General features: G+C 39.2%; 1 pseudogene; it reads left to right on the top strand.

The window, feature by feature from the left end:
- The first annotated feature begins 11426 nt into the window (after positions 1-11426).
- Positions 11427-12344, top strand: LOC114263224 (uncharacterized; annotated as a pseudogene).
- The last annotated feature ends 2045 nt before the right edge of the window (positions 12345-14389 follow it).

Below are 14389 nucleotides of genomic sequence, written 5' to 3'. Positions count from 1 at the left end.
CTTCAGGTGGAAACCGAGCACGCATGGGCCTCCCTCGCTTCCCGGACTAGTTAATTAGTTAAATTAGTCATTTGTCATTTAGTTAACTAGTTTAATTAGTGACTTTGTTGTAATTAATTAGTTGTAACTAATTAGTTTGTTTTGTACTTATTTAATTAGATTGATTAATTAAGTTAGTTTGTGTTGTAAATATTTAATTAGCTTAGCATAGTTAATTATTTAATTGTTGTAATATTTAAATAGCTTAGAGGTAGTTAATTATTTATTCATCTGTTTTGTAATAATTAGTAAAGTAGGGTAGCTTAGCTTTTATTCATTCAAACCCTCCTACGTGAGGGCATCAATGTTGTAATAATGTGTATGTCTTCCAACCCCACGTCTTTCTCTCTTTTATTTATCCGCTTTTGATGGTTAGATTAGAGACATCATGTTTCAATTAGCATATCACATGCTTGCATCCATTCATTTGTATCGCATGCACCAAGGCTCGATTCATCATTCTAACTGCATTGTCATTTCAATACTTCGTTGAATACGTGCTTAGACCGCATGTTACCAAATTGTTACAAAGAACATGTTTAGTAGTCGAGCCTATTAGTTGCATTGTTGCATGCATTACATTAGCCATTTGGCATAGTTAGGAATCATGCATTTTTCTAACTCTTTTGTTTATCTTAGCTTGGAGTACTATGTGAGTTTTTAGTACTTTAGCATACTTGCATGAGTGTGAGTGATTGCCATGACTAGCATGCTTGCCGTGAGACTAAGTGCTTACTTGTTAAACTGTTTGAGTGCCTGTGGATAAAGGCTTGTTGCTTAAATTGGAATGATTCAATGAATGTATATTTAAGCCCACTTTGTCAAGTGACAAATTCACAAACTTTAAAGCCCACATTGTTAAGTTGCAAAATCAAACCATTTTTGAAAAACAAACATGAATTGAATTGTTTCAATTTGGGCAAACTAGTCTATACCTTGTGTGCACACATCACATAGTAAATGCTAGCCTAATAAACTAAAACAAGAGCATATAATGTTGATAAAAATCACATCATGATTAGTAGAGATCGATCTTAAATCGAGCGAGCAGAGGTGCTCAAATGCATTCATGACCTTCCCCCCCCCCCCGGTACCTAAGTTCCCGAGTCTAGGCAATCTTAGTGATGACGGACACGTGGCCTTTGGCACGAGTCATGGGTTTCCTAAATTTCTCCAAAATAAAAAATATTTAGGTGGCAACTCTATATCTGGCAAAGTAGTCCAATTTTGGCATTTTTTATTCAAAATCGATTTTCCAAAAGATTTGTTGGATTTGCACTCTATGGTGTTTATCAATTTCACATTGCACTTGTGAGATTAGATTCAAAACCGCGAGAGTCCGAATTGTAGGACTTCTTTCGAGTTTCCGAAAAGGGGCGCGAAAAAGTCAAGCTAAACCTATTGATTGAATTGGTTAGGCTAATCAAAGTTCTACTATCCCCAGGGGTAGCACCATTCCGAATTGTCCGAGTTGCGTAAAGGCTCATCGAGGATAGTGCGATCGGGCAATAGGAGCATGTTATAGATATGGCCAAGTTGGAAATTTGGTGAAAGATTGTCCAAAATTCACCAACTCTGTGATAGGTACCCCTGAACCAGTTCAGAAACCCGGAACAACCACAGGAGGGAGGAAGGAACAAAAGCGCCAAGGGCAAGCTTTTACTTTAGTACCTGGAAACCCCGATACTACGAAGAACGTTGTGTCAGGTACACTCTCTATATGTGGTCATTCAGCTCATATTCTCATTGATTATGGATCAACTCATTCGTTTATTTCTCCACACTTTACCCCCAAATTGACATCAACGTCTGAACCTTTGGGATATGCATTATTTGTGTCCTTTCCATCTGGTGTTTCTGCACTTAGTACGAAGGTATATAAGTCTTGTGCCATATCCCTAAAAGATGAAACCTTGTATTTGGATCTGATTCCACTCCGCATTAGTAGGTTTGACATAATCTTAGGAATGGATTGGCTTGCTGCCAACCGTTCCTCTATTAACTGTACAACCAAAAAGGTCTTTCTCCGATTACCCGACTAGCGTGAACTTGTTTTTGAAGAACTGGAGTTTCTACCCCTCCGTGTTTAATATCCTCCATGATAGCCCAACGACTTTTAAGAAAAGGTTGTTGTGGTTGTATTTGTTATGTGGTCACCACTCAACAAATAGACCCAACACCCGATTCAATACCCGTAGTTCGGGAATTTCCTGACGTCTTTCTTGAAGACTTACCTAGTACTTTAGTTGATCAAGAAGTCAAATTCACCATTGAAACTTAACACGGTACACAACCGATATCAAAAACCCCTTATCGCATGTCAATGGTGGAATTAAAAGAATTGAAAACCCAACTTCAAGAATTACTCGACAAGGGTTTCATTTGACCAAGTACCTCACCATGGGGAGCTCCAGTGCTATTTGTAAAGAAAAAGGATGGTATGATGAGATTATGCATCGATTATCAAGAATCAAACAAGGTTACCATCAAAAATCGATACCCTTTGCCTCGAGTCGATGACTTATTTGACCAACTTCAAGGTGGTCAGGTATTTTCGAAGATCGACTTGAGGTCTAGCTACCATTAAGTGAAGGTCGAAGCCGGAAGCATTGAGAAGACTGCCTTCAAAACACATCATGGATATTATGAGTTTCTTGTCATGCCCTTTGGCGTCACAAACGCTCCAACGGCCTTTATGGACCTCATAAACCAAGTTCTCAAACCCTATCTCGATGAGTTTGTTATTGTCTTCATTAATGACATTCTTGTATACTCTAAAACATTAGAAGACCATGAACAACACTTACGATCAATTCTGCAGACATTACATTATCACAAAATTTACACCAAATTAAAGAAATGTGAATTTGGATCACTAGCGTACATTTCCTTGGCCACGTGGTTGACAAGAACGGCATCTCCGTCGATCCACAGAAGGTCACAGTTATTATGGATTGGTCGTGACCCACTAATGTCTCTAAAGTTCGGAGTTTCATAGGACTGGCAAGATATTACCGACATTTTGTTCAAGATTTCTCAAAAATTGCATCACCATTGACTCAATTGACCCAGAAAAACACACCGTTCGAGTGGACAAATAAACAAGAACGTTTCTTTCAAGAGTTAAAAAATAGACTTGTGGCATTGCCTATATTGGCACTCCCTACTGGAACGAATGGATTTGTAATCTACAGTGATGCCTCATATAATGGACTGGGTTGTGTACTTATGCAAGATGGGAAGGTTATTCCATACACCTTACGTCAACTAAAGACTCACGAGAAGAACTACCCAACTTATGATCTGGAATTGGTTGTGGTGATTTTTGCTCTTAAAATTTGGTGCCATTACCTCTACGAAGTAACATGCGAAATTTACATCGACCACAAGAGTCTTAAATATCTATTTACACAGAAAGAACTAAACGTCAGGCAATGACAGTGGTTAAAGTCTATGAAAGATTATGATGTGAAGATTCAACACCACCAAGGCAAGACTAACGTGGTAGCAGATGCACTGAATTGGAAGACCACCCAAAGTTTGGCATACTTCCTCACTGACAATGAATCTGTAATGCCCCCAAAATAGCACAAATAATCCAACTCATAAGAGAAAAGAACATAATAAAGTTAAGGTATTTCCATTCATCAAAGTTCGTATTACAAAAGATATTACATGCATTATACATTCATAAATATTCATCCAGAATCTATAGCATGTAATACTAGTTAATAACAACAAAATAAATGCCCTACGGGCTTACATCTTTCCAAGACATTACTTGGTGACAACAAAAGAGAGTCATAAGCTCTATACATATAAAGCCCTTGGCTTGAATAAACATCTAAACAAAAAAAAATAATAACAAAATAAAGCCTCCAGCTCCTAAGTCCTCCCAAGCTACATCCTTGGAGGAAGCATATCACCTGTACCTGAAAATGGTTTCCTAAGTAAGGTGAGCCAAAACCCAGTAGAAACAATCAAACACTATATATGAAATTTAACTAAGATATAAGTGTCAAGTACACATTAAATATTTATGACCAACGTACTTCCTTCTCTTGAACATTCAATACTGATACTCATATCACAATCCATTTCCATTTATTCATTTTAGGTTAATTCGTTTCACTTCAACTCATATGCCAAGTATATAATTTTCTGAATGACCCAATTGAGACTACAACTCAATGGTTTTCAATCAACATAACAATCATATAAACACTTCAATCTTACCATTTTACGGAAATTTCGTCCGCGGGATCGACACCCATGTATACATAAGATTTCGGAACTTTCACCCTGGACACTCCAGCCAACTTTATTTTCAGTAGAGTTCATCCCCTATCTCCTCCCAAAACATGGAGTACAGCCCCTTTCTCCTCCCAAAACATTATGCATATACAATGTATTTAAAGACATCGTCATATTCAATGACATTCAATTACACATATTCAATGTCTCAACACCGTCATATTCAATGACATAGTTAACTAATTAGTTTCAATTTTCCTAATCCTCATGCAATTTCTACAACAATCATAGCTATCCTCCACCGATAGCCCCATACAGATATTTCTAAACAGATAAACAATCTTTATAACAGATAATTTATCAAATTTTCATAGGTGAGTGATTAAACAAATCCAACTACACCATTCATTTATACATCTACCCAATTTCACATTCCTCATCTCAATTCCATTACTTATACAAAATAATTATTATATATGTATATATATACATATATTAGGGAAAATTTCCCCCCTACTTCAAATATCACTCCAAAGGCTAAAATCAACTACTTTAACACAAGATACCCTCACATCCAAACCCCATGGTCATTTACATAACATCACATGGAAAACCCCACTTTTAGACTTGACCTCAAACCCTAGGTTTTGTCAAAACACCCCCAAATCGCATCATTTATACATAACAACAAATCCCCAGGTTAAAGATCATATTAAGGTATAAATATCTCTACCTCAAGTGTAGAAGCCCAATGGAGAAGAGAAAGAACTTCAAGAATGCCCAAACTCAACTTTGTTCGGATCAAATGGAAGTCCCCAAGATGCTCTATCTTTTTAACAAAGGAAATAGGGTTGAGAGATCCCTAATCTAGCTGTATTTGTAGAGAGAGTATTTTTAGAGAGGGAAGGAGTCGGTTTAGGGTTTTAAGTGAAAAAAAAAAACTCCAAAAGTGATGTAAAACTGCTCTATTGCGAACTGATATACGCGAGGCTCTGATGTCGGCTGAAAAGTACCACATTAAGGCCACTGAAGTTACATTTTTAGTCTTTCAATATTGTCTATTTAGTAAAGATGATGTGTTTTGTGCATTTGTATAGATTTGGCAGGTAACACGCAAATTCAATCAAAAGGTGCGCGAAAGCAGATTCTCCGAGCGAAAAGCGAAAAATCTGAGCCAGCCAGACCACTGCACGTGCAGCCCACTACCGCTTAAGCTGCCCACATGGGCACTCGAGCGACCCACCTAGGGATGCGTGCATGAAATTTTCAGTCTATTTTGCTGAGAATAAAAGGAAGAAAATTAGGCTAACTTAGGGTTCGAAATTAATTCAAAGGAAAGGAAGGCTAGGGTTCGAAAGAGGTGATTTTCTCCTAAAGCTTGAAGGACACTTCCATGGGGGTTTCCTCCTCTTCTTCTTCCTCTTCTCACTCCTCCATGAGTGGCTAGTCTTTTTTTCTAGGGTTTTGATGAAACCCTAGCCATGTAATAGGATTTTTCATGAGCTTCAATTGTGAATTGGTTGGAATCAATGTATGGATGATTTAGAAGTTTTTTATAATTGTTTCTTTCATCTCTTCAACTATTTTACTCTCTGTGATTGTTTAATGCTTTTCATACATTAGTTTTCTTTGTGTTTGTATTCAAAGTACAAGACGAGTCACGCTACGAGAGATAGGTCGTATTGCTACCATAGTTTAGAGCAAACGCCTCGTACTACTTAGGATGATTCATGCTTGTACGTTGAATGCGACAACTCTCTTGATCAATATTTCAAACTTGTAGTTATGAAATATTGGGTACTTCAAACCGAATTGCAATTGTTGGCCAATGTTAAGTCTCATTCATGTGGTTAGTGGTGAAATCTTTGCCCTAGGATTTTTCCCAAAAATTAATATCTCAAACCCTAATTTTAATTGTCAATTTAATTCTTCAATTTCATTTAATTCCTGCTTAGTCATAAAATCAATCTTATTTTTTTAATTCAAATTAATTTAGGAATTTTGCGATTGAATTAGTCTAATTTCAAATTTGTTCCTTTGGATCGATACCTGGACTTGTCATTATTCTAAAAGAATTTGGTATAGTTTAGTGTTTTATATTTGGTGTGTGTAACGACCAACCAAATTTTGGCGCCGTTGCCAGGGACTTCTGGCGAAGTTAATTAATTTAAAGTTACATTCTTATTTTAATTTTTAGTTTAGGATTTTATTCTTTCGTGTTGCTAAGTGTGCAGAGTATTTGCAATTGGAACCATCACTGGAGTGCAAGCGAAGTGCAACCAAGTTTTTAAACAAAAATACCGTAGCACCAAAGTGCTAAAAAAAAATATAAGCAAATACTCGCAAGCAAAGCACCAAAGTGCTAAGAAGAAAGACAAAGCTCAATTGGAGGTTAGAGACAACGTCTACGCGTCAAGCACCCGCAAGACGAGTGAAGCGTTTTCGTTAAATCGCTGTGAGTATTTCTCCCTTTGGTATTTGGCTTTCATACTGAGTGCACAGAGTCGGAACTTAGTGTGTGTGTATGAGTAGTGCATGCACGGTTCTTGTCGCCCAGAATTGTGGAGTTTGGACCTTAAACTAGAAAGGACTCTTAGGAGACTCAGAGCCTCTGCCTGTGTTCCTAGGCTTGAATATTCATATCCATACTTTGAACCATTAGGGATAGAAAATCCAAATGTCCTGAACGGGCCCAACCGGGCCCTTAAGGATTATTTCACACCCACTACATAGACATCACCATCATGCATCCAATTACTCGACACCACTGTTGCTCATTATGAGATTAAGTCCAGCACCATACAAATGCTCCCATCATTCCATGGACTAGCTCATGATGATCCTTATAAACATTTGAATAAATTTCTGAAAATTTGCTCTACAGTGAGGACCCAGAATTTCACAAATGAGGCCTTAATGTTGTGATTGTTCCTATTTTCATTAAAGGACAAAGCCAAACATTGGCTGAACTCCTTACCTGCTAATTCAATCACAACTTGGGACCAATTACAATAGTAGTTCTTAGAGAAGTACTTTCACATTGGTAAAACCAACCAACTTAGGCAAGCCATCACCAATTTTGCTCAAATTGACAGCGAGCAATTTCATGAGACGTGGGACAGACTTCGTGACCTTCTCTAACAGTGTCCCCACCACCAAGTGCCTGATTGGCAACTTGTGCAGACCTTTTACTATGGTTTAACTGAGCCTCACTGCCAAATGGTGGATTCTTCTTGTGGTGGGACATTTATGTCCAAAAATGATGCCGAGGCATGGCAATTGTTTGAGAACCTAAGTGATAATTCCCTTCACCATGCCTCCGCTACCCAGCAAGTCCGGCAACCAGTCATTGGAGCCCCAAAAAGAGGGAGCATTTATGAGGTCGGGCAAAACCTAGAGTTAGCCTAACAAGTAGAGGCATTGTCCCACAAAAATGGACCAATTATTAGCTACGGGACATGCCCCTACACAGCAAGATTAGCCTCAATTTCACGAGGCATGTGTTAGTTGTGCGAGCCCTACTCATGACTTAAGTGAGTGCCCTTTGGCATCACAATTTCCAGAATTAGTCCAAGAGCATGTGAATGCGGCTCAAGGATTCTCCAACTCGGGTAACGACCCATACTCCAACACAAACAATCCGGGATGGAGAAATCGTCCTAATTTTTCATGGAGACCTCCTTCACAAGGCACTTCTTACAACCCTCCACCATCAAGGCAGAATTTTAATAATTTTGCCAACCAATCTTCCTACCGGCCACCACAACCTTATCGACCCCTACAACTTTACCGACAACCACAACCCCGCCTATTCCTCAAGGCAACTCAGCCTTTGAAACTCAGGTGTTAAAAGTTCTCTTAGAACTTAAGAGGTTAGCATCGGTAGTTCACTCCCATACTCACTCTATTGCCAAGATAGAGGCCCAATTAGGTCAAATGGCTAACAACATGAATATGAGAGAGAACAAAAAATTATCGAGCCAGACTGTGGCTAACCCTAAGGGACAATACGGGGCAGAGAGTTTGGGTGGGAATGGAAAGCACCATGAGCAGGTGCAAGCGATGATTACTTTGAGAAGTGTGAGAGAGTTAAAGCCTCAGCCAATTGCGTCTAATGCAACTAAGGCTAAGAAGGGTGACCACGGTGGTACACCTAATGAGAGCAAGGGTGAGGGAGAAACACCTAAGAGGGATGACTTAGTCCCTAACACTTCACATGTGCCTAAGGCACCCTTTCCCCAATGCCTTGATACACCGTCCCCTTTTAATAAGAATGCGACATCCATGAAAGCGATGATGGAGGTTTTTAAACAAGTGAAAATCAACCTCCCCCTATTGAAGGTGATTAAGCAAGTACCCTCCTATGCTAAATTTTTGAAGGACCTCTGTACGCAAAAACGTAAATCTAGGACACACGTGTCCCAAAAGGTCATACTCACAGAGCAAGTAAGCTCCATCTTGTTGAATGACACACCCCCTAAGCCTTAAGACCTAGGTGCCCTAACCATTGCATGCATTATAGGGGACAATTTCATTAATAAGGCCTTGTCAGATTTAGGGGCTAGTGTCAATTTGTTGTCGTACTCTATGTACGAAGAATTTGGGTTTAGCGAGTTGAAGCCCACTACCGTTACTCTCCAGTTGGCTGACCGGTCCCTCAAAGTGCCTCGTGGCATGATTAAGGATATGCTAGTAAAGGTCGATAGGTTTTACTTTCCTGTTAACTTTTTGGTTTTAGATATGGAACTGGTAGCCAGTTTTAGGAAACAAATCCCAGTGATCTTAGGTCGACCTTTCTTGGCCACGGCCAATGCATGCATAAATTGTCGTACAGGGGTTATGGAAGTTTCATTTGGGAATATGCAAGTGAAACTTAATGTTTTCCAAGCATCCCAACAACCCCATAAGAGAGAGGAGTGCTTATTTGTGGATGCTGTAGATGGGATTGTGGAGCAAGCTTTACCCTCCATTTTTGTAGAGGACCCTCTAGAGGCTTGTCTAGCTCATTTTGGGTTTGAAAATTTTGATATTGACGGGTCGGTTGAGGAGGTTAATGCCTTGCTTAATGCTTCTTCTACACCGGATTTTCCTCCGTGGAAAGCCCGGTTTGAGTCACTCCCTTCTCTGTCTAGAGAGCCCGGCATACCATCTTTGGTCACACCACCTACACTTGAGTTAAAGCCACTCTCGGCCACACTCAAGTATGCATTTTTAGGGCCCCGTGATACTTTACTAGTCATCATTGCATCTGACTTGACTGCAGAGCAAAAGAGTCAGTTAATGAGTATTCTCGTGGCACATCGGAGTGCTATAGGGTGGTCGGTGGTTGATTAGAGAAGGATAGATCCCTCTGTGTGCATATATTATATACATCTAGAGGAGGACACCAAACCTTCTCGTGAAATGTAACGGAGGCTTAATCCTAATATGAAAGAGGTGGTGAAAAAGAAGGTATTGAAACTGTTAGATGCGGGTATTATATACCCCATCTCGAATAGCAAGTGGGTGAGTCCCACACAAGTGGTGCCCAAGAAATCAGGCATCACTATTGTTGAGAATAAGCGAGGAGAGTTGGTCCCCACACGAACCACTACTGGGTGGCGAGTGTGCATTGATTATAGGAGATTGAATTCCATGACTAGGAAGGACCATTTTCCTCTGCCATTTATTGATCAAATTCTTGAGAGGTTAGCGGGGCAGGATTTTTATTGTTTTCTCGATGGCTACTCGGGATATAATCAAGTCCCGGTGTACCCTGCTGACTAGGAAAAGACCACATTCACTTGCCCTTTTGGCACTTTTGCTTATAGGCGCATGCCTTTTGGGATATGTAATGCACCAACGACTTTTCGACGGTGTATGATGGCTATTTTCACTAACATGGTAGAGAAATTTTTAGAGGTCTTCATGGATGACTTCTCCATATTTGGGCTGTCTTTTAAGGAATGTCTCCAAAACTTAACTAAAGTCCTTATTCGTTGTGTGGAGACAAATTTGATTTTGAGTTGGGAGAAGAGTCATTTTATGGTCCGCGAGGGGATAATATTGGGACCTATTGTGTCTCCTCAAGGTATAGAAGTTGACAAAGCTAAGGTTGACCTCATCGCAGGCCTTCCTCCACCCAACTATGTGCATCAAGTTAGGTCTTTCCTAGGGCACGCAGGTTTTTACCGTCGATTCATCAAAGATTTTAGTAAAATATCCGGTCCTTTGTGTAGTTTAGTTGCTAAGGACGCACCTTTTGACTTTGATGAGGCTTGTCTTAGAGCCTTTGAAACATTGTGAGTGGTTCTTTCTACTGCCCCTATCATGCAATCTCCTGAGTGGTCCGTTCCTTTCAAAATCATGTGCGATGCACCTGATTATGCCATCGGCGCCGTCTTGGGCCAAAGGGTGAATAAAGTGCCCCATGTCATATCTTATGCTAGTCGTACTCTTTCTGATACTCAATTAAACTACACTACCACTGAGAAAGAGTTACTAGCTGTTGTCTTTGCACTTGATAAGTTCCAGTCCTACCTCCTAATGTCTAAAGTCATTGTGTTCACTGACCATGCCGTTTTGCGGTACTTACTATCAAAGAAAGAGACCAAACCTGGATTGATTAGGTGGATTTTACTCCTTCAAGAGTTCGACCTAAAAATCCGGGACAAGAAGGGATCCAAGAATGTAGTTGCGGATCATCTATCCAACTTCTTTTTTGAGCACATGAGTGATCCCTTAGCCTTGCACGACTCGTTTCCTGACAAGCAACTTTTTGCGGTTTCACACATGACCCTCCCGTGGTTTGCTCATATAGTGAATTACTTGGCAGTTGGTCAAATTCAAAAAACTTGGTCTAAGCAAGACAAAGAGCGATTTTTTTCACAAGCCAAGCATTATTTCTGGGAAGACCCAAAATTGTTTAAGTATTGTTTGGATTAAGTGATTCGGCGTTGTGTGCCTGAGAGTGAAACCCATAGCATTCTCACCTTTTGTCACTCTCATGTGGCAGCCATTTCAGTGGGCAAAAAACGGCCGCCAAGGTTTTACAATGTGGGTTCTATTGGCCTTCTATCTTCAAAGATGCCCATAACTTCTGTAGAGCTTGCGAGCGTTGCCAATGCATGGGCTCTATGTCACGGCGAGATATGATGTCGATGACCCCCATTTTAATTGTTGAGATTTTTGATGTTTAGGACATTGACTTTATGGGTTCCTTCCCACCATCTTTTGGCTTTGAATATATATTGGTGGCTGTGGACTATGTCTCCAAGTGGGTGAAGGAAGTGGCAACCAAAACAAATGACCACAAGGTTGTGGTTAAATTTCTCCATGAGACCATTTTTTGCCGTTTTGTGTTCCCGCGTGCCATAATTAGTGACAATGGCAAACATTTTTGCAACCTATTCTTTGAGGCATTGGTGCGCAAATATATTATCACTCACAAAATTGGCACTCCCTACCATCCCCAGACTAGTGGTCAAGTAGAGGTTTCTAATAGGGAGGTTAAACACATCCTCAAGAAAACTGTGAGGCCCGATAGGAAAGATTGGTCCACTAGGTTGGTAGATGCACTTTGGGCCTATCGCACTGCATATAAGACACCCATCGGGATGTCTTCATATAGGATTGTGTTTGGAAAACTGTGCCATCTCTCTGTTGAGTTAGAACACCGGGCTTTGCGGGCCATTAGGAAATTCAATTTTGATATGGCCAAAGCTGGTGACCATCGAAAACTTCAACTTAATGAGTTAGAGGAGCTCTACAATGATGCGTATGAGAGCTCTAAAATTTACAAGGCTAGGACTAAGGCATTTGATGATAAACATATTTCTCGTAAGTCCTTCGAGCCTCACCAAAAAGTGTGGTTGTTCAATGCCAAATTGCGGCTGTTCCTGGGTAAACTCCAGTCTCGATGGGATGACCCATATGAGGTTATAGAAGTCTTTCCACAAGATGGTACGACCTTCAAGGTCAATGACCAAAGATTGAAACACTATGTGGATGGTATTGAAAAAGGGGAGATGATTGAGGTTGTCCATTTGACGGACCTAATATATCTTCCATAGTGATTACTTTGAGTCTAGGAGGCTTTAATTCATGTAAAGGTGTAATTCCTTTGGTGTTTGTCGTGTCTAAATGGCATCTAACGGTCTGGTATAGCCACCTTACTGTGTTTGTAATGAGTTCCTAGGATACCAACTTAGATGGTAGAAACTAGAGTTCCAATGGCAAAGCCTAGAACGCAAAGATTTGAAATTTCCGAGACTAAAGTCTGATTTAAATACCCAGGTGTGGAGATTGCTTCAAAACCACCCCGGCTTAAACTCTATATGGCAGCCCCATAGGTCGAGTTAGCTTTATGCACCTCGATTTTGGATACCGAATCAACCTAGTCTGTCACCCTGTTGGAGAATAGGCAAAGTTACACACACTGTTAGGGAGAAAAGTAGTACCCGTGGTTTTCGCGTGAAAATTATACCCTTGTTAGGCATTCTGATATTTTTCAAAGTGCTATATTTTTTTTCGGATGTCAAATGAAGGTAGAAATAGTTTAGCATGTTTTGGATTGTACTTGGTTTTAATTTCTTTTCTTTAACCTCTAAAAAAATATATACTTTTTATAATAATAAAAAAAATTATTGTACTTGGTTTTAAAATATATATATATATATATATATATATATATTTGCCCAGATCGCACGTGCGGCCCATATGGGCACACGAGCGAAGCCTTCAAAGCTTGGGTGCATGAGCGGATGACCTGGCCGCACGAACGGCCCAACCCAAAAGCGTTCTGCTTTCACGCCGCAAGAGTAGCCCACTTTCACCGCAAGAGCGGCCTAAATTCAACGCTCGTGCTGCCCAATTGGGCGCACGTGCGGCCCAACTTAAAAATAAAAAATATAAAAAAAACTGCATGAGCAGAGAGGTTGGGCGCATAAGCGGCCCAAGTCCAATTGGCTACTGCTTTCATGCCGTAAGAGCGGGCCAATTCCGCCGCTGGAGTGGCCCAAAATTCAACGCTCGTGCGGCCCTGATGGGGGCACGAGCTGCCTGTTTCAAAAATAATAATAATAATAATAACAATAATTTAAAAACCTGCAAATTTTGTTTTATTTATTTATTTATTTTTAATTTATTTACTTATTCCAAAAAAAATTAATAATAATAATAATTTAAAAACCTGTAGATTTTGTTTTATTTATTTATTTAGTTTTAATTTATTTACTTATTCCAAAAAAAATAATTTAAAAACCTGCAGATTTTGTTTTATTTATTTATTTTTTTAATTTATTTACTTATTTCAAAAAAAAATTGTGCATATATATATTTGTTCTTTCTTTATTTTATTTTATTAAAAAATAAAAAATAAATAAAACTTTAAACCAAACACTAACACCTTTTTGACCATCACTTTCCCAACTCTTCTATCTCTCTGCCCCTCATCTTCTTCTTCTTTTTCTCTCTCTCTACCCCACAAACCCACACACCCACACACATCAAACCCCACCATAACCAACTTCTTCTTCCTTCTTCCCCACCACCATCTCACCGCCAGTGCCCTATTTCCTCTCCGTCCATCGAATCTCTGGCGACCACCATTTTTTCCAGCGAATCTACATCATCTTGTTTCTTTCTTTCTTCCTATATTTTTTTTAAGGTAATCACCCTCTTTTTGTTTTGATTTCTTAATTTTTTTCCATTTAATTTAGTTGTTTAGTTGTTGCGGTTTTGTTCACCATGCTTTACCTATCATCATCTCCATGATCTTTACATCTCACAAAAAAAAAAAAAAAAAATCTAGTCATGCACCAACAGACCCACCGCACGTGCGGCCCTCTCCGGCGCACGTGCGATCCCAAAAAAAAAATCTCAGAAATAAAGGTACTAATAATAATAATAATTTAGTTTATTTTTGTACACTGTAGTTGTTTAGTTTAAATTGTTTAGTTAGTGGTTTTTGTCAATTTAATTGGTTAGTGGATTGTTTTTATTTTTGTTTTTGTTTAATTGCTTAGTTAGTGATTTAATTTTATTTTTATTTACTGATTTAATTATAGGTTAAATGTTTAGTTTTATTTTATTTTCTGAATTTTTTTTTTCTTCTACT

The sequence above is a fragment of the Camellia sinensis genome, chromosome 2 (assembly GCF_055761805.1).
Source record: "Camellia sinensis isolate YWXY chromosome 2, ASM5576180v1, whole genome shotgun sequence".
NCBI classification, from domain to species: Eukaryota; Viridiplantae; Streptophyta; class Magnoliopsida; order Ericales; family Theaceae; genus Camellia; species Camellia sinensis.
This window is presented reverse-complemented; position numbering and strand designations above follow the sequence as displayed.